A 26,525-nucleotide genomic window follows, 5' to 3' on the forward strand; every position below is an offset into this window, starting at 1 on the left:
GACGCTGGCGCATCCTCCAACTCAGGCCATGAAAAGAAAACAGTGCCTTATCTCTCCCACTTGCCATTTCTACATGTGACGTGACCTGCAGCACTCCATACTCCACTTTTACTGTCTATATGTATGTCCACACACCTCTTATTTTGCGCGAAAAGGAAACACACTGTCTGAGGTCACATACGGGCATGAGGCTACAATTGCGCATGCGTCGAACCGTGCGATGCACACACGCTCCGAACCGAGACAAACGAACCGAACGGTTCGGATGTTTTTTCATGTACCATGCCACCCCTAACATGTATGTAGACTGTAAGATAATGACACCTATTGAATCGTAGGCTATGAAGCAAGTTAGTATAGAAGAATAAAACGTCATCAGCATGCGCTAGAGCAAGATGAATCGCACTTTGTGGTTATGATGTGCGCTGAAAAAAGTTGAGGAAGCGAAAGAGGAGAATGTGGATGCTGTCATGGCTAGGGAAAAGAGGCCAACTTGGCATGCCAATTTTTTCAAGTAGTTTTCGTGCATGTCATGTTGATCAATACGCCATTTTATATTGCATTTTTATTGGCTAGTCAATAGATGTAGGTCTTAGCACAAACAAACTGAGATGATCATGCTAAATTTCTGACACAGTCAGATAATAACTGCAGGCTATCTTTGGTCGCAAGACTGTGACAAAGGCCATCTTTGAATCTCTCTCACTGTATGACGTAGGACCACCGTTTAGGAGCCACAACCACAGAAATCGCCAAGATTGGTCATCTTTCGCCGGGGACAGCCCAAAATCATACAATGTGTACCGGGCATAAGACCAGGGTGTCTAATCCTACTCCAGAAACCAAGTTTAGCTCCAACCCTAATTAAACACACATGAACCAGCTTATCAAGGTCTTGAGGATGCTAGAGACTTCCAGGCTGGTGTCTTTGTGCTAAACTCTGCAGGAAAGTGGCCCTTTAGGAGAAAGAGCTAAGACAATAAGGGTCTGATCCAAAACCTCTGGAGACAGCATCATAGGTGCACTACCAAAGCAAAGGTTGTTCCAAAAGTTTGGTACTTTAATTCTGCCGCCTTCAAAGAGACTTGTTTGCATAAAATTGTGAGATCGCATTGTATGTATCCTTCCCAAGGAAGGCAATTGCAGAATGATAAGTTCTGTGTAAGTAGTGCAAAGTGCTATTTGAGTTGAGACTATGAAGAACTTTCCAAATTGGACACTTATGAGGCTCTGTTTCAGTTACGATGCTGGTGTAGAGGGCAGATGCTCTTACAGGCACTAAGCAGCGAGGCAGCTCACTAAGATTTGGTACAGTCCCAATGTCGTTACAAATGTTGAGCCGCCTCATTTCCTAGAATCTGCTGCAGCGTCCCACAGCATCCAAACTGACATGAAACCTGAGCATGTGTATTGGCAACAACCCCATGTGCCACAAAAACTTGTAGCTGATTTCAGTGGAGCTTAAAATTAGCATATTGTAATGACAAGCAGTCAGTTTACCAATCACCTATGGTCATGAGCCATTTCAGTCACTTGTACTCACAATCTTGTTCTTTCAGTCACTAACCAGTTTTTAATAGTAGTGTCTGTTCTCTAACTCGATTGGGGTGTCTCAGTGGGCAAGTGATGTAATAGGTGTGCGGCTGGACACCGACTATCGCAGCAAGACTAGTCTTATTTTTGACCACAGCTCAGATTTAAGCACACTTCGTCTCTACACACAAAGGTGTATTTAAAGCAGACATTGTAACTGGATTAATTAGCAGCTTTGTCTCTTTCTTGTACATTCGTTTGGAAAAGCTAAACAAGGATTTACTATTTCAATCAGCCAGTCAGTTTTCCTGTCAATAACTCTTTAGTGATGACCTTGATGAAGGGCTGGGGGAAGGGTACTTCCAAACAGCGGGTGAGATTTTATTTATGCTCTTCACTGCTTTGTGTATTTAAAAAACAAAAAAAATCTAGCTGTAGTTACTTACAAGTAGTTTTATCTTGTGCCAGCACAGCAGAGACACTCAAAACTGGTCCAACAACACAATCCCCAAATTCTCTCTTCCTCTCTGTCTCTCACTCTCTCTTCTCTCCGTTATGAGCACAATCGACACATTTACACGCAAACAGCCTGTCGGTCTCAGTCTCTCTCCCATCCCCCGTGCGAGAGAACTGTAAGCCACATTGCTGCTCGCTGGACGACCGGCCATAAATTAGACTTTTGACAAGCCTGGCTGCATTGTCCTCCCCCCCCGCCTTGCCCCTAACTCAGAGCTAACCTACGCGCGGCCTAGAGCTGCCCAGCTGTGGCTTGCTACTCAACATGGCCTTGTCTCTTCCTTCACACAAACATGCACACTATCTCTGTCTGTTATGCTATTTTGCTCATACTCTGCCCATTCTCTTGCCTCCTCTTTGACTGCTGCTCATTATGCATTTGTTCCTCGGCTGAATCAGCTCTTTGACTTGGGCCTGAGCCATGCCCTTGTAATGACACCATGACCGAGTTTTTATATACACACATGAAATTGCATATGCAAGCCACACAAAGGGACTTTACAATGACTAAACTTGAGCTTCTATGGGATAAATAGCTCATGATTCATTTGTTATTTCACGTTTGTGCATTAGGGATGTCAAATGCACTTTAATTTGGTCAATATTTTTGTTGATTTGGTCGAATGCATTGTATCTAATAGACATGCAGTGAAAAATAAACACTCGCGCACACACACACACACACACGTATATATTTAATGATTTTTTTTAATATTTGTTAATATTTCTTTTTGAATCATTTAAATAATACAGTATTTATATTAATATTTAGCATTTTTGCTGTGGTATTAAACTATATATTGTTTAATTTGATTAGTTGATATAGTAATATGTAAATTTTTATTTATTTAGATTGTTTATATATTAATAACTGTTTTGCTGGCATATTAATAGCATTTTTTTAACTTTATTTAACTAACTTATTAATTACTGTAATTTGTTGATATTTATATTTAAATGATTTAATTTGTTAATATGTTCATATTAAAAGTTTTTGTTGCGTATTTAAATATTGCATCATTTGTTAGTATAAAATATTTTTGGATTTTAACTGTATTAATATTTTACTTTATAATTGTTAATTTTCATGATCAACTACATGTTGGTATCACGACAATCCTAGTGTGTGTATATCTACACATGCACATCGCTTTCTAGAGATGTCGCATTGCTTTTGCCCCTGCATTTGTGACTGTTTGTGTAGTGGATTACGAAGGTATTATTTGCATGTTTATTTGCATGTGTGTATATTTTTCCTTTAGACAGAGGCAGCATGGAGGGCTTAGTGGCTGCTGGTGTCAGGGTGGAAGGTCATTATGATGTGGAATGTACCATAGGCGGAGAGGGGAGTGGGCGGATGGAAATATCACAGGGCAAAATACAGCAGGGGAGATGGACCCATACGTGTCCTTCCCTTTCCCCTGGTAATGCCATGACTTCAGACCGCTGTAAACCCTCCAGATAACAACCTCTTATACTAGCAGTATTAATCATTAAACTGTCCTCAGTGTAATGCTATGAACGCATACGCAGTATGATATATTCTATTCAAAATGACCTCATAAAAGTACAGCTCCCTTACAGCTTCTCTTTTGCCAACATGCTCAGGCCCTTCTTTCGCTCCCATCATGCACTCTTTCGCATCCATCCTCCAGACCAAACAAACCACAGATATTTAAAAGAGCCGTCTAAAGGATGTGTGCTGTGTGCTGGTGTCCCTGAGGAGCGTCCTTGTTTGTGTTTGAATGATCTGAAGGGCTTAAGGCCCCTGGCTGTGAGAGTTTGGGATCGACCCAAAGAGGAAAGTACAAGGTCCTGAACCAGAACAAGAGAAGCTTGTTGCTCTCTATCTCTCTTGCTTTTGCTTTTTCGCTCTTTATCTTACACCTCTCACTGGAGGTAGCACATTCGTTATGTTCCAGTTGGATCGGGTTCTGACGCATCTCCCGCAGAGAAGCAGCCCACACAGTTTAGATCAAAACTCTGGGATGATCCTCAAAGCGCATTATTAATCAAACAATACTTGTGCAATACATGCACAAGATCAGCTCATTAGAGAACAGACTAACACTCTTTGCTTTGTTCTGTCTTATTTTGTATGTGATTTTTAGTTTCTTATGATGAAATGAACATGAGAGCTTCAAACAGTCACTTGTAGGACCAAAACAAGCTTTCAAAGTCCCCCCCCCCATCTCAGGGTTCGGTTTTCCCTACTCTTCATGTCATCATTTCTGACATGCCTTCGTTCTCACAGCTCACTGACAGATGACTGAACGCTATGTTCTAAAGGTTAAACTCATGCTTGAACTTTTGTTCCCACAGACTTGTGGTTCATGAGAGAAGAGACAATGTCCAATGGTCTTCCGTCTGTAGGGCCCTTTCATTTCCGCCTTGCAGAAAACGCAGACGGAATTGCGGAATCCAATCATAAAAATTTACTGTACTGTATAACGGGGAATGTCACAGAATTTGGCAATATTAATTAATACTAATACAATATTAATACCTGAAAGTAGGGCTGTACACTTAATCAAATCGATATATGGACTAGTGTCTATGAATTAAGGTTGGGCCGATAGACAATGCCATCGTCCATCGCGATGGCTGACAGACATCTGATATGAATAAAACACGTAGGTAAATATATTGGAATGGATTGTTATTGCTGCTTCCATAGACACCATTGTGTATTTTACAAACTGTAAATGTATTGTTTTGCTGTATTATGTGTATTTAAATGTCTGAAACCTAAAATAAACATTATGTGGTTAAAAACACTGAATAGTTCTGAGCGCGTCCGTCTTTGGCTCAGTGCCACTGTAAGCTGGAGAAACTGGAAGAACTGGTTGAGGAGCGACCACTACCTGAAATTAACATCTGAACTCTCTCTTGTGAAACTAGCACCATCATTCGAGACGCAAGTCTCACCTAAGCAATCCTAATCTACATTTCTTCCCCTCTTCCCCCATCCCTCATGCTGAGATCACCAAAATTCACCCAAGAATCTTTATGGTTTAATGTGAATAATTATCATATAGTATTACACATGTTTGGTATCATTTGAAATGTCTCAGTGCGACTGGTACAAAGGTCTAATTCCCAAAGACGTAAAACAAAAGGTAATAAGGTTTTTAAGAGTGTATAGATAACTGGCACACAGAGGAGGGTGGGTCTCTAGGCAAATGGTCTCCTACTCCCAAAAGGTGTCAACTCTGAATGTAAATTCCCATTGTTAACAGATGTTTCCATGTGAAAGAAGTTTATGTCTATATAATGAAATGCAACTAGAGGATCAGGACGATTCTGTAACCCAGATCAGCCCGTGATGCGAAGTGTAAGCAAAACACCTCGCGTCATGTATTTAATAATGTCAAGGTATTGAATCTTCTCTCTTTATTCCAGATCATTTGCTGTTTTGTATCTATCATCTTTGAACTGATTATGAAATTGACCTGATATATTTACCTGACATAATAAATTGTAAACATTGAACGGACTTCTGCAGAGGCGGTCTTTGAAATTTGAAACGAGTCATTTTGGCATCTTGGTTTCAATAAAAACAGTTTTTGGACTAACAAGAAATTTTGAGTTCTAAAACTTAAAGGATGCTTTTATAGTACAATGACCAAAAGTCATATTAAAAGTCATTTTATCTTCTTTGACCACTTTAAGCTTTCTGGGAAAGAGATTTGGTGTCTGATTTGAGCAAACCCAGAACCTGCCTCTGATTAGATGTAAATAATTACACAAATAATTACACCATGTGTGCTTTCATGGTTTTTTTTTTATGTGGCATATGTGTGATAAAGTTCATAGGGGCGTGTGCGCTAGGCTTGTTACACGTGGAGGTGTAGCGGCATGTAATCACAAGCGCAAATCAAAATAAAAAGCAGCTAAATCACTTGGAGAGGGACAGACAGACTGTTTTATATAGAGCACTTTACAACTCCTCACTGTAAAAGCAGGCTTCATTCAAACACAAGCCTCTGATTGGCTGCCAGTTGGGAATGTTTGCTGCTTGTCTCAGTGTGTTTATGTGAAAGCTGCTGAGTGTGGTAGAGGATCTGCAGCCAGGATTTAGGAAGCGTTTGATGTTGCTGTGCACATTCATTATGAAGCTCAGCACATTCGTTGTGTGTGAGGTTAGTATGGTTCATATAATCAACTGCAGAGAACATCAGATAGTGTCTACTCATTGTAGTTGTGCTGCTTTTGTTTTATGTGTGTGATTCAAATTAGAACTGCTTCATGCAAATCTGAAACATCGCTTTGCTTTATGTGTTGTTGATATTTATAGCTGTTCATTGTCCACAAAATGAAAGAAATCAGACTTTTGGATTCTTGTAAGTTCTGAAGAAAACATGTACAGGCAGAAAGCAAGGCAGGACATGTAGAGAACAACAGGCCCAAAATAGAACAGCCTGCCTATGTAATTAAACACAGTATGAGAAATCTTTAAACATGCACATTTACAGTAGACATAGACATTATGAAATTTCACAAACTATATTTTCCATTGGTGTTTTATTTTTAGCAAAAATTTAGAAATGTATATAGACACATTATGGAAAGGTCACAAATTATATTTTTCATTGGAAATATATATTGTTTTATATTTATAACTTTTTTGAGCCATTTTTGCAATTTCTCTTAGCCACTTTGTCCCAAGTTTATTTTTAATTGCCTTCTAAATTGCCTTTTTTTTAGCAGTTCACTTAAATCGTTCAGTAGCATGACATGAATTTAGAAAATTTCAGTATTTTCCATGTAGTCTCTCAATTCACTTTTTCCCAGCCATTGACTGAATTTTCCATAATCAATCCTTCCTTCCTTCCTTCCTTCCTTCCTTCCTTCCTTCCTTCCTTCCTTCCTTCCTTCCTTCCTTCCTTCCTTCGATCCTTCCTTCCTTCCTTCCTTCCTTCCTTCCTTCCTTCCTTCCTTCCTTCAATGTGAACTGCCCACATAAAAGTACAAAAAACAAACAAACATGAAGGCACCGTGGACTGTCTCATATCTCGTACCTGGACATGGCAGCAGGATAGGATGAATTTGGATGTCAGATAGATATACACCCTACTCCCTGATGGAGACAGCATGAGGATTTATTTCAGCGATCAGAGAGCTCATACTGTTGGCTTTCAACTTGGTGGCTTTAGATCTGTTATCTACATCTAGTGAGCATCCATGCCAGGGCTGTAATTAAAACAAGGTCTCTATTGGCAATTTGAGACGAAGCTTTTTAAAGAAAGAGCCCCTGCGTTTTCCCTCCTAGTCTTCCCAAAGGAAGCTAAACTTTCTCTGAATCTGGCATCTAGACTACACTGCTGAATAGACAAAGTACCACACTTCTCTCACTTCTCTTCTCTTAATATAGCTAAATTTTAATAATTGTAAGACTTATTGGGACTGGGCAATGCAGTGGATTGACCATGATGTCATATAAACCTTATATAAATCTTGTAATAATTTGTATATTTAAGAGTTAATATATTTATTACTATTAATATGTCATTTATATTATTTATTTACATTTATATTTTATAGGCAATGCTTATAATTATATAAAATGAGTCATAAGTTACAATGGGCCACTTTCGGGGGAAACAAATTTTTACTTTGGACAAACACTTCAGTTCATTACATTACCTAAAGGAAGTAATTCGGTGTCCATATCTGTTAGTTAGCTAGAAATCATAATGCTACAATAATAAAAATGTATTAAATATATTTACTATATTATAAATGCTATTTAGCTTAAACTTTTATTGCTTATTTAGTGTTCTGTTCAAAAGTATATTTATTACTATTAATATGCACTTACTTAAGTAAAGTGTTTATGTACATTTAGATTATATATTCTATTTAAATAGATCAAACACCGTTATTATTTATTTTAAATAATAATAATAATAACAGGTACAAAGAATGTGAAGAACTTGCATGAAGAATGTGAAGAATTGTAAAGAAACTGCTAAAAAAATAGCTGAACCATTATGGTAAACTTATTGTAACATCTAAAAATACAAATTTGTGTGTATGTATATGTATGTACGCATGTGTTTATTTATTTATTGAGCTAAGTGCTGTGTGTAATAAGTGCAAGTTTGTAATAACTAGGCCTGGAGCTTTTCAGTAGCCTACTTCTGCTATCTGCAAAGCTGCTTTTAAAGTATGTTTTTAGTAAAGTAAAAATATTACTGTATTAGTTGTAAAGTGTTTTCAGTCATACTGCACTTGCTCTTCAAGTGTGGGAGTTTGCAGTAACTCCTTTGAGCAAACAGATGGTCTGATCTCTGACCTGAGCTAATCAGGCACAAATCTGGCATGTCAAAAACCTGTCTTCAAGTCCTGCGCCTCCAATGCTATTTACATACTCCCCAAGCCCAGATTTTCCCTTTTTGTCTTTAGTCCGCGTGGCATCTGAGTTCATCCATCCTCTTTTAAATTGAAACATTACGACATCACCCCCTCCCCTCAAAACGGTCTTGTTGAAATCAGATTAGATAACAAGATTAACCCCAGAGGTTTAGACCTTCCGCCTAGCAGTGCTAGTCACAAAAAAAAGAAAAGAAAAAAGGAATGTGTGTTTTTGAGAGCAATTTTTAACTTCAGGTTCTTACCATTGCCTTATAATTTTGTGATGAGACAATGCTCCACTGATTTGAGACATTTCAGGAATGTACATGTTAATACCTGTTGCAGCCACTGGAATTCAACAAGATGACAGTAGAAGAAGATGTACAAACCCATTTTTAGAAATGGGTGCAGCAGTGCTTAGCTAACAGTTTTCTGTGTTTTTCCTGTAAACAGCCTATTCGCTGTGGGGATGGGATAGGGATGAGGGAGATTAGCTTTCCATCAAGACGAAGTAGTGGGGAAGAAGAAGAGAAGCCTAGGGCGGTTGCTTTTCTTTGTTAGGCTTTCTGCTGTGTGGCCTTTCCTGTTTGTTTTCCATATACTGCATTTGAACCCCTCTCAACAAACCTCTTTTAATTTCTTGCAGGACGACGGCCTACAGTTCCAGTGGTCCCAGGCTTGGGGAAATTATTAACCAGAAACAAAGCACAACAGGACACTGGTAGGTTCTGTGGCCTTCCCTCTTGTTCAGTAGCTCAATATGCACTATGTGACACGCTCCATCAAAAAGAGACACGAGTTGCTATGCGCCACTTTTGATTGCTTTGGGTTTTGTTGTTTTTGATAAAACAAAATTCATTCCATTTACCTTCATATCTGTTACTTTGCTAAAACTCGTATGAAAGTTATATTGTTCACATATATATTGTTAAATACATACACAATATTATAAATAGGTTATATTTTATTACCTAAACAGTTATTTATGTCTTAATATTTTTAATGTACACTACCTTTCAAAAGTTTGGGGTCAGTTTTTTGAAGGAGATTTTTTTGAAGGAAAATAATACCTTAATTCAGCAAGGATACATTAAATTGTACATAAGTGACAATAAAGACATTTATAATGAGACTTTTTAACTTTTCTATTCATCAAAATAGTGCAAAGTCTACCAAAAACTACAAAATATTAATCAAGAAAAAATTAAGCAGCACAACCATTTCAATTGTGATAATTATAAAAAAAAGACAATGATCACTAAATTAGTATGATAAAATGATTTCTGAAGGATCAATGGGTAATGATGGCTTATGAAAATCTGTGCCATTACAGGAAACATAAATCACACATCAATCTCGAAATGTGCTTCTGATTCAGAATGACACAAAATGTTTCATGCAGATCGTGTCCCTGAGTAACATATAGTCTACTTCTGTGAGACTTCTTTGGCTCAAGTTGGCTACCAAATAGGGTCAATGCGATGGCTTTGGGAAAAATTTATTCTTGTGATTTTTTTTTTTTTTTTTTGAGAGTTGTGGGAGTGGAGGCCTGGTGTTCAAAGGCGCCTTGGTATAAATGGCATCTAGTCTAGCCATTCTTAAGAAGGAAATAGGAGACGCACATTCTCTGAATTCCAGCCTACTGTACATCTGGCTGAAAAATGTGCCCCTTCCCAGCAACAAGAGTTTATAATACCGCCAAATTGAATTCAACACCCTTTGAGCCCACTTGCCAACTTTGATTTGTATTCACGTAGAGTATGTGATATGCATTTTTCAGCAGGTTATCCCAGTATGACAGATGTCCTGTGCTGGGTTCTCATGTTGAAAAACAATTACGGTATCATTTAGAATAGGAGGTGTTTTCTACACCTGTTTGCAGCTAGATCGTCCTCTACTGAAGCTTAGCTATGTCACAAATGAAAACAGAACTCCTCTTTCTTGCTCTCTCTCTACTGTCCCACAGACAGCTGCTGTAGATGAAGTATAATTGCAGTGTAATCCTGGCACTAGTCCCAGGGCTTTAGAAAAAAAGAAAAAATCGACTAGATAATACCAGCTGTTTGCTGTTGCACAGATGTTGGAGAGAGCACCGTAAAAAAATATATCAGTTTCCACAAAATTGTTAAGCAGCACAACTATTTTCAACATTGATAATAATAATAAATGTTTCTTGAGCACCAAATCAGCATATTAGAATGATTTCTGAAGTATATGAAACTGAAGACTGCAGTAATGGCTGCCATTACAATCAGCTTTGCCATTACATTTTAAAATCTTAGGGATGCACCGATATGAACATTTTGTCTGATACTGATAACCGATAATAGGTATATTGGCTGATAAATCTAAATATCGAAATTTTTGTATAATTTTTGAGAGCCTGATTAAAAAATAAATAAAATTCTCAACACTAAAAGCCATGTCCCAAGCACACAATTATAATGTTCTCATTATAATTTTATGTAGCCTATATGACAGACTTGAGCAGCACATGTTGCACATGGAATTTTCTTTTTTCAAAAGTGATTCCAATCATATTTCAAACAATTCAAAACCATCATGGCGAACAGTGTGCTCCTGAAGGGTCTCAGCTGAAGGAAACCATTATTTATCTGGCTAAATTTTCTTATCAGGCCAATAATGATAACATTAACTATGAACAAATATCGTCCGATACAGATATGGTGGCTGATATAATGCATCTCTATAAAATAGTTATTTTAAATTGTAATATATATATATTACACTAGTACAATTTTACTCCAGTTTTGATCAAATAAATGCAGCCTTGGTGAACATAAGAGATGTCTTTCAAAAACATAAAAAATATTACTGACCCCAAACTTTTGATTCGTAGTGCATATGTATTTATTTGTGTGTATGCAAGTTAGGCATATATAAATCATATATATACTAAGTTTGATTTTACAGGCTACTAACAAACCAGTCTAGACTAATGGGTTTGTTGACTGCTCACATACGCTGGTTCATGCTACATGCCCCAGTTTTTAGGGTAAAACCAAACAATCCAAGTGAACTGTTTTGGTTAAATTGAAAAATCACTGTCGAAAACAAGGCACACATTTAGAAAAGCAGGGTAGCATACAGATGCAAAATTAATGGGTAGCTGTGAAGTTTCCAGAACTTTCCCTACATAAAACACTAGCTTAGGCCAGAATGATTTACCTTGTTGGTTTATGCTGTTTTGGTATTAATAGTCTGGCAGGTCGGCTAACCCTAACTCTTTCCCAAAAGTGGTGACACTGGTTGATCAGGGAACTTGCTGGTTAAACTAGTTAGAAAAGTCTGTTTGGGGAATCAGTATCCAAAACATGACACATGTTTCCGAACAGCTGTGGTGGTGTTCTCTTTCTATTTTGTTTGAAATTCTGAAATTGGTGTTGCAGAAAAGAAACCAGAGCCAAATGTGATATGCATTTTCATTGGCGGACTCTCAATGAGTAAGAGGCCCTGTACCTGTGTTATAGGGCTTCACGCTTTGGGGTTAGAGGGGAATTGGGGGAGCTAGAGTTTACAGTATTTTTTTTTTTTTTTTTTAGTTACAGTCTAACGTTCTTAACACCTCATAAATTGCACCTGCTGCGACGCCACCGAGGCCTGATGAACTTCAAATACGCTGAGGGGAAGTGAAGTAAGCAGTGAGATCTGTGTGGGATATTGCTTTTCCGTGACTCCCCGTCTCTTTCCTTGAGTTGCCTCCTTTCAAAATGAGAGTGGTCTTAAGATTGGATATAGATCTCACAAATTGCCTAGTTTGGACACAGTGAAAACAAAGCGGAGTGTCAGTAAATCAATAAGTTCTGTGTGTCCAACAAAGCCTTATATATATATATATATATGTATATGTCCATATAATCCACCAAATTAGTTTTTTTGTCTTGAGCTTAGTAATAAAAAAATTAAATAATAATTAAGAAGTATGAAAATAATTGAGAATTCTACCAAAATAATAAAATATAGTAACTGAATTTTGACCAGATATCAGATTATCAAATTATAATTAATTGCATCATTTAGTAAAGAATCTTAATTACGTCAACTCTCTGTCAGAACCAATATTTACACTCATAAAAAATAGTACCACTACTGATAGACTGGTTGCTTTGTTGAAACTACAGTGTAAAGCGTGGTTATGCTTTTATCGTCGTCCTCTTTACGCTGAAGTTTCTAATCCACCAGGATTTTGTTTTTCGTGCACTATACCTAAACCATTCCTGTATGCATCCTGGATCACTGGCTTGCTCAAGAACCCTTACTCTGTAGTGGCAGGCCAAACTTTTGTACCATCCCCCTGTACAGTAGGTAAAATGTAAAAAAAATACAAGGCGTTCAGAAAGAAAAGTACAGTACGTACTGTCCTGGGGCCCTCATTTCTCGAAAGTAAGCAGCTGTGCAAGAGTGCAAGAGCATACACGTGCAAGAGTGTTTCTGACTTTTGACACAGATTTGTATGCGCAGACCTTCTACACACATCATTGATTTTTCTAACCTCTGCAATATGCCACTCCTGCATCAATGAATGGTTTCCTGGAAGAAAAAAATGATCCATAGACCGTCTGTACAGAACACATAGACTGAATCTCACCCCCATACCTCGGTTTCTTTTGCTTTCCTTCACTGCAAAGCTGCTCAGGTTTTCCTACAGCCTGTTAATTTGGGACATTAGGTAAATAGAGCAAGAGGGAAAGTAAGTGTCCCGTTGCTCGACACTTCCCTCCTACATTGTAGCATTAACAAATGTTTATTTGAGAGTTTTAGGACAGGCTAGTCTCATGTAGCCGGATCTTTGACTAAACAACAAAAGGTATATATCCTCGTTGCAACTTATTCTGACAAAAACTCTGACAAAAAATGCTCACTTAGACAAGAAGTGACCATCTGATTAACATATAAAATGACCACCCACAATTTGTTTAGTTTTAAGTGATGTTTAGGGGTGAGAGTATCTGAACGGAAAACACTGGAGAAAATATTAGAAAATGTAATCCGATTTCTGCCTGTCCAAAAGTAAAAAGTAGATTATTTTGACTGATGTAATCCTGTGTAATATACAGCTCTGCTCATGCACCTCATAACTTTCAAAGATTTGATGTCACTAATGGTTATTATAGTTAACTGAAATTTAACATTTTTGTTATTTGAAATAAAATAATTATGTTCACACTTTAGATTTGGGTCCAATTCTCACTATTAACTTACTATTAGCTACAACTTTTGCCCCAGTAAACTCATAATTACTGCTTATTAATAGTTAGTAAGGTAGTTGTTCAGTTTAGGTGTTGGGTAGGATTAAGGGATGTAGAATATGGTCATGCAGATTAAGGGCATTAATATGTGCTTTATAAGTACTAATAAACAGCCAATATCCTAGTAATATGCATGTAAATAAACAACTTTTTAATAGTGAGAATTGGACCTCATCTAAAGTGTTACCATAATTATTAACTGAAAAAAAAAAAGAAGTTTGCTGTATCAGTCTCTTCCTTGTTTCCATGTGGAAAAAAACTTCCAGATCTTGCATAAAGTCAGCCAATCAAATTAGAGCTTGCCAGATCGAAAAAGTACTCTCCATATGGTCGCTGAATGTTGAGTGTGGCTTTCCATGGGTGACACAAGTTTGTTTTCAAATGTAAAACCAGATTTCTAAAATGTAGGTCTGCCTGTTTGCTCATGATCATGTCAGCCCTGAGCTATTTGTGTCATGGAAAGCCGAGATTTCACGCTGGTTTGCTATCCACGTTGTTGTGCTGATATGAATTGCTTGCTCTAAATTTTAACTGGCCTTGTCATTATAAATCCCCAGATCCATATTTTAAATGTCATATGGTTAATTTAAAAGGCTCAAATGTTACCGCACAGGGTAGTTTCAGTGTGAATAGCTCTTGTGCCCCTCTCCAGGTGTCTAATAAGCTTCATTATGAAAAGGAAAGTCACTAGTCCACCTCCAAGGGGAACCTACATTATTTTTCATACACATGAAAGCAGTTGCCTGCTTGAAAGTGTGTTTTTTGCCCTTTGGGTGAGCGTGTGCAATGTGACTCATATGTACGTAACCAACCTTAAATAAGTTTGCATTTTTGTACAGTGTGTTTGAATTTCCATAGCCTGTAGGTTTGTGTGTGTGTGTGTGTGTGTGTGTGAGAGAGAGAGAGAGAGAGAGAGAGAGAGAGGAACTTCCTCTCTGTTTAGTTTAAAAGTGGATTAGACATGGATGTGGAGACTTCCTGGGGAGCTCACAGCATGGGACGCACACAGACAGGGAGGTTCACGACACTCTGTTTTTTGTGTTCATCTGCTGAATCTTGTTAATTAAACTGTTGCTGCCTATGTTTTCCACAAATTCCAAAAATTTGCTCTTTTAACAGCTTGAGGTGCTCTGTATTTGTAAGGATTTCTATGGTCATTTTGAATTTCCAACGTAGAAGTATGAATCATGAAAACAATATCTGCAAAACAATATAATTCTTCAGGAATCAGGGCTCAATTGTACAGGTCACCGTTTGCTCAGTTTAGCAATGTACATTTAGCAATGTATTTTTATTAGAGATGCACGGTCGACTGGATATTTAAATCGTAATCGGCTGGTTTTTGCTCCAAACACACGACTGGCTGTTTTTTTTATTTTTTTATTTAGGCTTGATCTCTGTTCTGCACAAACTTCATTGCAACAATTTACTAAAATGTCAAATATTACGAAGTCTGTAAACATGGCGTTAACACAGACCAGAGACGTGACACACTGAAGATGGACGAAAAGAGGAGAGCACTATGTGCCAGCAGAGAAAATACTATACAGGCACAGCAAGCTCACTGTTTGCTATACTCAACATTTTGGAAGAAAAATATTCAATATTCAATGGCAGGTCTCCAGACTGTGACCAAATGGTCGCATTTTGCTACCTTTTTTCTTGCCGGTCGCACTGGTAAGACCTGCTAATTTCTATTGCTCCGTAAAAGACCGTATTGCATATGAAAAACATCAAATGGCAAACACCGTAAAACGCGTAACACTGTTAACACATCTATAAACCATAGATATCAGATCTGCGCTGACGTGGAAACCAGGAGAAGCATTGTGCCGTGAACAAACAAGATAGAGAAGGCTTTTAAGTTCACATATCACCAACATTCAGCATGGATTTAATCTTTTTTTTTTTTAATGATGACCAAAAAAAACTAACAAAAAACATTTCTCCCTATACGTTTTTTGTTGTTGTTGTTAATATAAGTTAATTTTATCTGCATCGCAACTCAAACGCAGTGCTTTACTGTCATCTGTGCATTTCCAAGAAGTAAACGTAGTGTTATTAGTTACTGTATGTATTAATGCAAAACAATAGGAATATAATAATAACTAAAAGTCATTTTATGATTTATGATTAATAATCCCCACACCCCTTAGCTACCAGATTCCCACCAGAACTTAGTGGCACCGGTGCTACTGCTCTCAAATGTTAGTCTATAGCCCTTTATTGGGGTTGGGGGTTTATATGAATGTATCTCTGAAGGGAACTGACTGTTTTCAGAAATGTTTCAATGACATTTCCTTTTCCTCTTACCTCCGTATATTGCCTATTAAAGTAGTGTTTATAAGCACAGCGCTTATACTGAGAAATATCGACCTCTCGCAAACACAACTTGGGTATTTCCACCCAAACGCATAAAGAAGACTAATACGAATGGCTGAACATCAGAAGATATTAATCCACAGATGGGAATAATTTGGCATGTTCTACGTTTTGAAGCAGATTGACTTACTGTTTTTCCCCCTGAGAGGTTCATTTTGTAGTTTGTGACATCTGTTAAAAATAATCCAAGAGGCTTTACCAAATTTTTGTTAAATTCATGTAGTAGCACAGTGCCAGCAATGTTGAACAACATCACAATTACATGTGACAATATTCTAATCGGCCTATTTACATTTTGATACATTATAGTTCAAGAGGATATGGTGGATTGAATTGACATTTTTAATGTTGTTAATGTGTTAAGTTTTGTTAAATGTGCTAGATGTGTAGTGAGACAAACATTTGAATTATTTAAAGGGAAAATGGAAGTGTGTTTGTTTTGCTACATCCTCTCTATTAGTGGTGATGTTAGGAAAGATAAGGAGGCGGATTAGCACACAGAGCCTCCTGCCTCTCTAAAACACATTACTATGTTGTTTAATCAGCTAATTAGTTTGATTATGAATCTCTCACACTGATACTCATTGATAGCAACCTATCCCCAAAGGGTAGGCAGTTTGACCAAAATGTTCAGGCTAATGGTAGAGATATTGAATTATGTGTTTTCACTAGATATTGAAATAATACATAAAAAAAACAAACAATCAGTTTAAATATAATTTATAGTAACCGCATAACTAATATTATAAATATGATGCGTATTATAAAATTTTATATTGTATTTCTAAAAACAAAAGATATAACCTGTTAACTTAACTAAAAAAAATAGTGAAGCTGTGGGTTTTAGTTACTAAGAAATATATGCTAGAACTTTTCAGTTGATAAATCACAGAACAGTGTTGACAATACATTTCTGCACTACTGAATGTTTTTGTGCGCGCGATCTGTACGTGATGTGTGAGCTACTGTCTTTATGTGTGTGTGCACTACAATGCAGCAGCACACCAGTTTAGAACTAGAAGTACAATAAGCTGTTCAAAACATGCATTCACCTGATCAATTTTAAGCATCCAGATGGTACAATCAAACATGTTTTGTGGAGCGCTCTCGGAGTATGCATTTATTTTGTCATTTTAACTGTTGGAAACAGAGCGTAAAAGTCGACTTCAAAGATTTCTTATCCTGTTGCGCCATCTATAGGCCACGATCAGCGACTAGTCTGCGTCAAGCTTAAAGTGTCATGGCAGAGCATTAAAGTCGACTAGTCTGTGCAACCCCTAATATACACTAACTTGTTTGGATTAGCCACCTTGTAAATATATTTTCAGTGTTTACTTTTTTTTACTCACTATCTAATGTAGTATAAACTGTATTATCTCATTTGACATTTTCAACCACTGTTTGGCCATTGGTCCCCGTCCTACTCTCTCCCATTTCTTTCTCAAATGCCTTTTGCTGATTATGACCATTATCAGTGTCACCTGTACAGGTGTTTCCACCTCACCCCAACCGTACGGATGCAGTTCCTGTAGGGAGGGATTAGGGTCGTCGGATAAGAGCAAAGCTGAAATTCCAACCAGTTCATGATAGCTTTCAACTTTAACCCAGATGAAATACCAACAGCAGGAAGACAATTAAGCCAGTCAGTGGGTGTCTTACCCTGGCTCCATTTCCTTACATGGCCTTAAGAACAGCAGTGGCTAGATTCTCACTCAACAAATGCTTTTCATTTCACTCTGCTTCATGTGCTATTAGTTTTGCAAATGCTTATTTAACGTAAACATCGCCATAAGAGTTGTTCGACCCCACAAACATGTTACCAGACAGGTCTCTGGAGCTATGGAGCCTGAATTCCTTCCTGAGTTATAAGTTCCTTCCTGAGTTGAAATGTTAATTCTTACTGTTTGCTAAGCTGGATCATATCCCAAAGTAATTTCATCTTCTTGCTTAATTAAACAAAACATAAATGGATTTAACCATGGAATGTGTGGCGTATAGTATAACTAGATGAGTGGTTGTTTAATAGTGTCTGGACCTTATAGATGGTGTTGTGATGCAAGTGGAGTGACAAGAATTTTTAGGTCACATAGTTTTGAGCTTGTTGAAGAAGACTTGATGAGACCTGTGCGATCCTGCCTCGTATAAGTGTCTATTTACTGTATATTATATAAGGTATATATAGTGTCTGTGCAGGTATTTTAAATCATGACAACTTTCAAAATAGTTTTAGTATGTTAATAAATATGGCAGTGTTAATGTATTTGGTCTTGGCAGACTCGATCTGCTATGCTGCTGTTGATTATTGATGCTACTGCCAATATATTCACTGACACCCTGCTGTGAGCATATAAGCTGCTACTGCATGAATAGACATACATAAATCTCATAGCAGATCTGGGCAGGTGGAGCTGGGGGAGGTGGAGGGTTTCAAAGGATCTCTGATAACCTGCTGCAGGACTAGTCTTTAGCAAACACTGAACCAGACTATTTAAATGTTGAGCAAGCAATCACATCGGCTGCAGGATCAGTAGAGCAAATCAGCCATGCGGTTACACATAATCTTTTACATGCCTTCGGACCTCTGATTGATCGTTAATACTTTTTTAAAAAGCCTTTTAGTATAATTGTAAAAATGTCCACCTTTAGGTTGTGGTTCACGTTAGTGTTCATTTCGTTAACAAAATCTATGATGAAAAATATTCGTTGACGACTTTTTTTCCATGACTAAGACGAGACGACACCAATGTCATTAATTAATAACTCAGCCTATAGCAATGGAATATCGTTAACAAAAAAAAGACGAGACTAAAATGTAGTTAAAAAAAAAAAATTATATATATATATATATATATATATATATATATATATATATATATATATATATATATATATATATATATATATATATAAACAAATAAAAAAACCTACTTAAATGTCCTAATTTTACTAAAGCCTAATCCAGGCCTATGTCTTGGCATTTTAGTCTAGTTTTAGTTAATGAAAACTGAAGCACATTTTCGTCTAATACGATATAATATTTTTAAATGATAACATTTTAAATTACATAAATAATAATAGCTTACTAAATTAAAGCCACACTAGGTAGGATTTCCGTTTTGGTCAAACAACGACCCCTAGAGTCGGATACCACTCACGCAGAGCAGTCTCTTCACTCAAGGCCTGATACCCTCCCCCCTGTATACCGGTCCCTGTTCAGTCGGATGGAAGCTGTAACAAGTGGAAATAAGGTGTGTCCCCTTTAAGAGCTGCGCGCGCCCTTTTTAACTTTCGGCAGTCTGTATTGTATGTGCGCCTCGAACATTCCGTGAGCGGATTGTTTCTGTTTGATGCTCATTCTTGTCCTATTTTTGTCTATCAAGTAATGCTGTGGACGGTAAAACGTGTGACAGACAGTTACACGAGTTCGATTGGAGAATAAACACAACGTTTCAACACAACGCGTTTCAAATCGTCGGACATCGAACATCGAGCTAGCCTCCGAAGATGTCTAAGTTACTAATCCATCAACAAGAACGCCAGGTGCTTTTTAGCTCACACCAACGAGTGAAAGCTTGTCCGAGTGATATACAATATAAGCAATATACTTACAAGTCCAACAGCATGTGAGGACGTGTTGGGGGAAGTGAGGTAGCCTATGCCGTAAAGCAGTCGAATTTTATAGTTCTCTTTGTGCGCGGGGGTTACTACCCGAACCCCGAAGTTTAAAAGTACGATTAAAAACGATACAGACCCCGTCAGGCTATGGCAGACATGTCATTCAACCTATTGTAAGTCGATGTACCATCACAAGAGTCTTGGAAATATATTATGAAGGTTGAAAAGTTACCTAGTGCTGCTTTAAAGGTGCTCTAAGCGATGTCACGCGTTTTTTAGGCCAAAACATTTTTTTTTCAGCAAACTAGCTAGCTGCCTGTCCCCTGAACACACTGTAAAAAATGCGGTCTCTGTAGACAGCCCAGGCTCCACAAACGACAAGAAAAACAAACTAAAAATGTATATTCTTGAGAATTTTGATATGTCCGACACACGACCAAAGAGACGACGTTCCGATGAAAAATAAACAAAGAATCGGGCTTGGGCGTCGTGACGTCATACTTGGCGTGGCGGCCATGTTGATGGCCTCGCGAATGTAAACATACAGCAAGTCGAACGAGGAGAAGCAGAGTTGGGAGAAAGAAAATAAAGAGAAAAGATATTAAAGTCCCGAAAAGGATGTGGAATTTACGGGGATACGTTAAATAGGGAAGCCAGGGACCAGTAACGTTATGTGGACAAAATCGGCAAAAAAGTGTAGTTAGTAGCTGTCAACCCTCCCGTTTTGTCCGGGTTTCTCACGCATTTGAGCTCTTTTCCCGCTGTCTTCCCGTTTTAGTATTTTCCTATAAAATATCCCGAAAAATGAAAATTTCAACATTCATCTTTCTGTTGCTATCCCTCTGCTGACAGCAAAAATTCGTACTTCGTACAAAACTGCAGCATTAACTAAGCGAGTTGTTAAGCTAGATCTAACGTGACTTTGCTTACAGATTGGCGTGAAATCGTGCTCTCACAACAACCACGCTGTTATCTTAAAAAGGCCAATATCACGCTAAGGTTGCCTTCAAGTAAGCAAAACGATGCTTTGAAAACATCTGTTTCGCTGGAAGGGCAAGGGGGTAGCAACAGGACAATAGTAACGTTACAGAGACTGACAGGTCCGATGGAAGAGCTAACAATGTTATGAGAGAGTAAGGTATTAAAATACGGGATATTTTACAGGAAAATTTGTCCACATACTGGTCCCTGGTTTCCCTAACGTATCCCGGTAAATTCCACATCCTTTTCGGGATTTTAACATCTTTTTTCTTTCTCCCAACTCTGCTTCTCCTCGTTCGACTTGCTGTATGTTTACATTCGCGAGGTCATCAACATGGCCGCCACGCCAAGTATGACGTCACGACGCCCAAGCCCTATAGGGAAAAGGAGAAGGAATGCGCGAAGTCCCGAATTTACATCGGAAAAGCGTTCAAAAGTTGTTGAGAACTCAGCAGGCAGAAGGGCTTCCAATCCGAAATTCAGGTGGCTCTGTTTTGGCTGGACAGGTGGGTAAATCCAGTTTGGTTTTTCTAAATGGTTCATGACTGTTCGGGATGGGATGAGGAGGAGGGGGAGGGTCGAGCTAGCCTCCGTTGTGTTTGACAATACTTTGAATGTCAACAAGAAGTGACTTCACCCAACATCGCTCAGAGTACCTTTAATGAATAAATTGACATATTCCAAGATAAACATTTATTGGACTGAAGTAACTTAACAAAATATGTTAAAATGCAAGTATTAAATATATTACATTTACATCAGGCTTTTGAGGAATGTTTATTTGTACATCACTCAAATCATCATTGTATTGCATTGCATTATGTCACACCGTTAAAACACCGTTGATCATAAAACTAAGCAATTAAATATCATATCAGAATATCAGCTGTCAGAATTTCATCTTTTTGGCCGTGAATAAATTACTCAGTTTGGGCTATTGAATAAATGAATAATGAATATATATATACTTTTGTCTAAAGTTTCAACAAGCTGCTCTATTTTTATGAAACAATTATTTCATATGTCTGGCTTTACAGGGTTAATAGTCAAGGGACGTTATGAACTGTCCTAGGTATACGAGACCATGTTCTTTTGAAAGAGGAAAATGTCTCTGACTCAGTACTTGCCTTTGGACAGTTGGGGTTTTTCAGAAATGTTCTGGTGCTACACGCTATCTCGGTCAAAGATCAAAAGCTAAACCAAAAGTGAACCTTCTGTTGCTGTGGCAACAAAGCAGGATATGAAACCACTATGCCGCAGGAAAGAGGGGACTTCCCCTCTGTGCACATGTGAAAGTTTTAATGGGAGTGTTTAAGGGGTGTGCAAGTTTTTTTCAATGAACGCTTTTTTTTAACTAGTAGTGCATTGTGTATCTGTGCACTGATATTAGAAACAAGAAGGTGCGTGCTGCTCCAGTTACCAGTGTGTAACGGATACTGTGCTGATAACTTTTTATTGCTTACGTATCAACTTCCATTGACTTTGAGGGGTGTAAGAGAGCGACATCTTGTTTTTTTAAACAATTGTCACACCTTTACAGTTGTCTTGCTCACACTGCAAAACAACATTTTCTTCAGTATTTTTTCTTGTTTTCCAGTATAATAAATATATTTTTATTTTATATCATAAATATATTTAGTGGTAACACTTTACAATAATAACTATTAACTAACTTTATGCATTATGCATTAACTAACATGAACTAAAAATGAACAATATATTTATTACAGTATTTATTAATCTTTGTTAATGTTAATTAATAAAAATACAATTGTTCATTGTTAGTTCATGTTAGCTCATGTCCATTAAATATGAACAGATACATCTTTGGATTTTAATAATGTATTAGTAAATGCTGAGATTAACATTAAGTAAGGGATAATGTACATTGTTATCGCAGAAAAACCCCTGATCACCCTATCTATCTATCTATCTATCTATCTATCTATCTATCTATCTATCTATCTATCTATCTATCTATCTATCTATATATATATATATATATATACATATATATATATATATATATATATATATATTCTACAGAATTGGTTCAAAGGTTCAAAATTGAACAGAATTGGTTCAAAGTTAGATTTGGAAACATCTTGAAAATTTGTTGTCTTTTTCCACAAATTTTGTATGCATGCAAATTGTATAATATCCTGTATTATACATATATATACTGTATTTTCAGAAAGTTTTGGAATATGTATCCTCTCCCCAAATTTGTCACTAATAAAACACAATACAATTATTTAATGAGAAGGCTTATATTGACCGATTTAGATTTTGTTTTGTTTAGATTTACCTTGTAAATATATTGTTTTTTTGCTATTTTATTAAAAAGGTTACAATTACAACAACAATTACAATTGTAACAATATTTCAAGTGTAATCTTTCTTTGTAAAAAGTATACATTTTATCATACGTATTTCAAAGTTAAAGATTCATTAGTTTGAATATTGCAACAAACACTATAATAACATCTTAGTTGATAATTCAATATACCTACTTTATTTTTGACAAAACATCCCACACTATATATTTAACATATGAGCAGAAATTGGTGAACAAAAGCTTATTCGATGTGGCAGTAGTCTTTTTTATAGTAAAAACTATAATATATCCAAAACTAATCAACGAAATCTTGTCTAAACATTCATATTTCGTCTGTAACATATCGTTTTTATGATATATTAGCATATACATGTTAATTTGCAGTTTAATACGTTGCTTATACAAAGACATTTTTTTTCAGCATATTTCAGTCGATTTTTACTCATCTCAGTATAGCAATATAGTTTGGTCAAAGCTAAACTAGTAGATGTGTTCATGTAAAAATAACATGTTTACTAATGCAAGTGCAAGTGTGAATGAACGGCACAGATGCGCGCTGTTGTTTAATACAGCTGTGCCGTTCATTCATTCACACACAGACACGTGATTCATATTTAAACAGTCTTTTTGCGATTTACAGACACTATTCCATATCGCGATTATAACAAAGCACTTAAGAATAAAGAACTTACTATTCACAATCCTCAGCTGGATCCGTTGCTCCTTGAAATGAAACTAAACCAGCACTTCTGAGGTAAATTTCTCAGGATTATTCCTCACAGCGAAGCAAGACGACGTAAACTACATTAATCTGATTAAACTTGATGTATTTTAGTGAGCTGACATGGGCGTTGACATGTTTGCATGGATTGCCTCAGATCATTTGCTCCGTGGCCGTGTTCACATTAGCAGATAATGAGCTGCGAGAATGATAATGAGAACGACTGACATCTCTCTCTTTTCATACAGATTACATAAACAGAATATTTGTTTTTTATATAAAGTACTTTATTTAAAAGAAGAGAATTCAAGCTTTATAAAGACATATCTCTCGTGCCTGTGTAACTGAGTATTCGCTGAGTTACAGTTCATTTTCGGACGCGTTTCAGAATGGACTTCACTGACAGAGAGAAGGCAGAACTCGCATCATGTTTATTTTTCTTTATTTGGCGAAAAGCACATTGTTTTTATTGTGAGTATACACCAAAAAAATAGACACTTAACAGGATTGAATGATGTACAACACATATATAAGATCAAAACTATTTGTTTGGCGAAAACTATTTATTTGGCGAAAAGCACAACACTTTGTTTTTATTGTGAGTATACACCAAAAAAATAGACACTTAACAGGATTGAATGATGTAGATCAAAATCAACAGAGTATTTTGAGTCTCTTTTGCACTGATAAGAAAAAAAGCGAGCTGGTATCGCCGGTGCGACCGCCGACCCCAGGGGGTTAATTTGAGATTAAGCTGTTTTAAAATCATACCTGTTTGTTACCTTATAATCCATTACAGTGTACGAAACAATCATCGCAAAATGGCAGCTGCTGCATTTGTATGAAACGAGAGAGCCAGTGCGCGGTATCGGATGACATAATTAAATAACTGCAAACGAAATATATTGATTTGAGTTTTAATATTTTATTAGCTCACCAAACGCAAAACTTCTACAAGTAAAAAACTTTCCACTGTAAAAAAAAATTACATCCCCAAGTCAAAAATTTCAAGTGACCGATAACATCTAAATTTTTCAATTAGTCTGACGTATTATTTCTCATTGAGCCAATGTTAACAGACTATTGCAACAAGAATTTCACTTGGGCCAATTGAAAAATTTAGATGTTATCGGTCACTTGAAATTTTTGATTTGGGAGGGTTAGAAATTTTTTACAGTCTAGCAAGCGTAAAGCGCCGACTTTAGTTACCCAGACGAGCCTGTGTTATCAGTTCTTACCAGTAGTTATCGGGGAATAACATACCGCTGGATGGCTCAATTGACCAATCAGAATCAAGTATTCCACAGAGCCGTGTAATAACTAAGATTATTAGGTACTTTAGAAGTATTTTTCATTGTTAGTTCATGTTAACTAATATTGTTACCCTACAGTATGTAAACAAATGGAACCCTATTGTAAAGTGTTATTACCAGTGGTCTTTCACTTTTTGCCCATGCACTCTCACTGGCACACCTGTGTGTTTTCTTGTGTAAGTGAGAGTGGCTATATATTCTGGCTCCTCAGTCTTGCAGTAAGGTGCCGCTGCCCTGGTCTCTTCCCCCGGTGTGGCCCGCGAGCAGTGTGTCTGCTGCCAGATGGAGTGGTGTTTGTCTGGGCAGAACACGGCAGAGCGAAGCTGGCGGAGCTCCCAAAGGAGCAGCACTTTGCTAATCAGATCCTCTTCAGCGCAGGCTTTGCATCACAGCACAATGGTTCTTTCTCCCGGGCCTGTGCTGTAGTAAGTATTTCCTGCTCTGGGCCAGCTTTACTCAGATTAGGGGAAATTGATTTAATGGGGTTGACTCTGTGGCTCAGAAGGTGATATCTATACTAGATTTCATAATGCTATTTTCTTTTTTTATGAAGGAAATGGGGAAAAAGTACAACAGCTGGTTAATCATCAAAATGTGAGCAGAGCCACATGAACGATTGACACGATTTGAGATGTAGAGAGAGTTTCTTCTTGTTCTTTAATACTGGTGTCAAATGGCTGTCAGTTTAACATGTTAATTTTGTACAGTTAAACTAAATTCTAAAATAAAATATTTTAAAATAAATGTTCAAAGAAAATATTATAATTATAACATGCTAATATTTTATGATATTATACTAATATAAGTATATTTCATTTAAATTGTGTATTAATAATAAATTAAGATTATATATTTTTTTTAAAAGTTTTAAATGCTTTATTGCTGCTTTAATAATAATTTAATGCTTTTATTAAAGCTGCATTCCGTAACTTTTTTGGGTTAAAAATTATCCAAAATATTAGTTTTTAGCAAGTACATAACCAGCCAGTGTTCAAAACTATCTGCTTGCCTTAGATTGATTCAAAACGGTAAGCTTGTAATAATGTTTTTGATTCCAGTGGTTCTGGTGGATTTCCGCGGGAAATTCGAGCATGTCTTTGCATCATGATGTCTCATCTGTACACATAAAGAAGGTGTCTCGGCTAGTAGGCTATGTTTCGTTTGAGGATGTTGGAGGTGGAGATTTATAGCCTTTTCTCACAGCACTTGTGCAGATTTGAAAATCATGCTTTCCCCAGTTATGGTTGAATCACAGAAGCTATACCAGCTACTTTTGCCAAGAGATTTCTATTTATTATTTTATACATGTGTCAGACAGAGAGAAACAGGCATAGCATAATAAGGCTATAGGTGAGGAGGTCTTCATTACAGATTTCTCTGTTCCCCATTTCTCTATTCCCTCATGTCTCTATGTTTCTCCTTCCTCTCACCCCGACATGCCTTTATGTTTCTCTGAGGTGGTACAGTAAGATTGAGCTTATATACGCCACTCTGGGACT

The 26,525-nt window shown here is 37.1% G+C and overlaps 1 protein-coding gene across 3 annotated transcripts in view; it reads left to right on the top strand.

The window, feature by feature from the left end:
- Positions 1-26,525, top strand: part of thrab (thyroid hormone receptor alpha b) — a 150,153-nt gene that overhangs the window by 50,198 nt on the left and 73,430 nt on the right. For all 3 annotated transcript variants that reach the window (XM_084134541.1, XM_084134542.1, XM_084134543.1), the window contains exon 2: positions 9,053-9,127. The gene's annotated coding sequence lies outside the window, so the exon portion shown is untranslated. The remainder of the gene's footprint in view (positions 1-9,052; positions 9,128-26,525) is intronic.

Source organism: Abramis brama (genome assembly GCF_963993115.1).
Source record: "Abramis brama genome assembly, chromosome: 14".
Lineage (NCBI taxonomy): Eukaryota > Metazoa > Chordata > Actinopteri > Cypriniformes > Leuciscidae > Abramis > Abramis brama.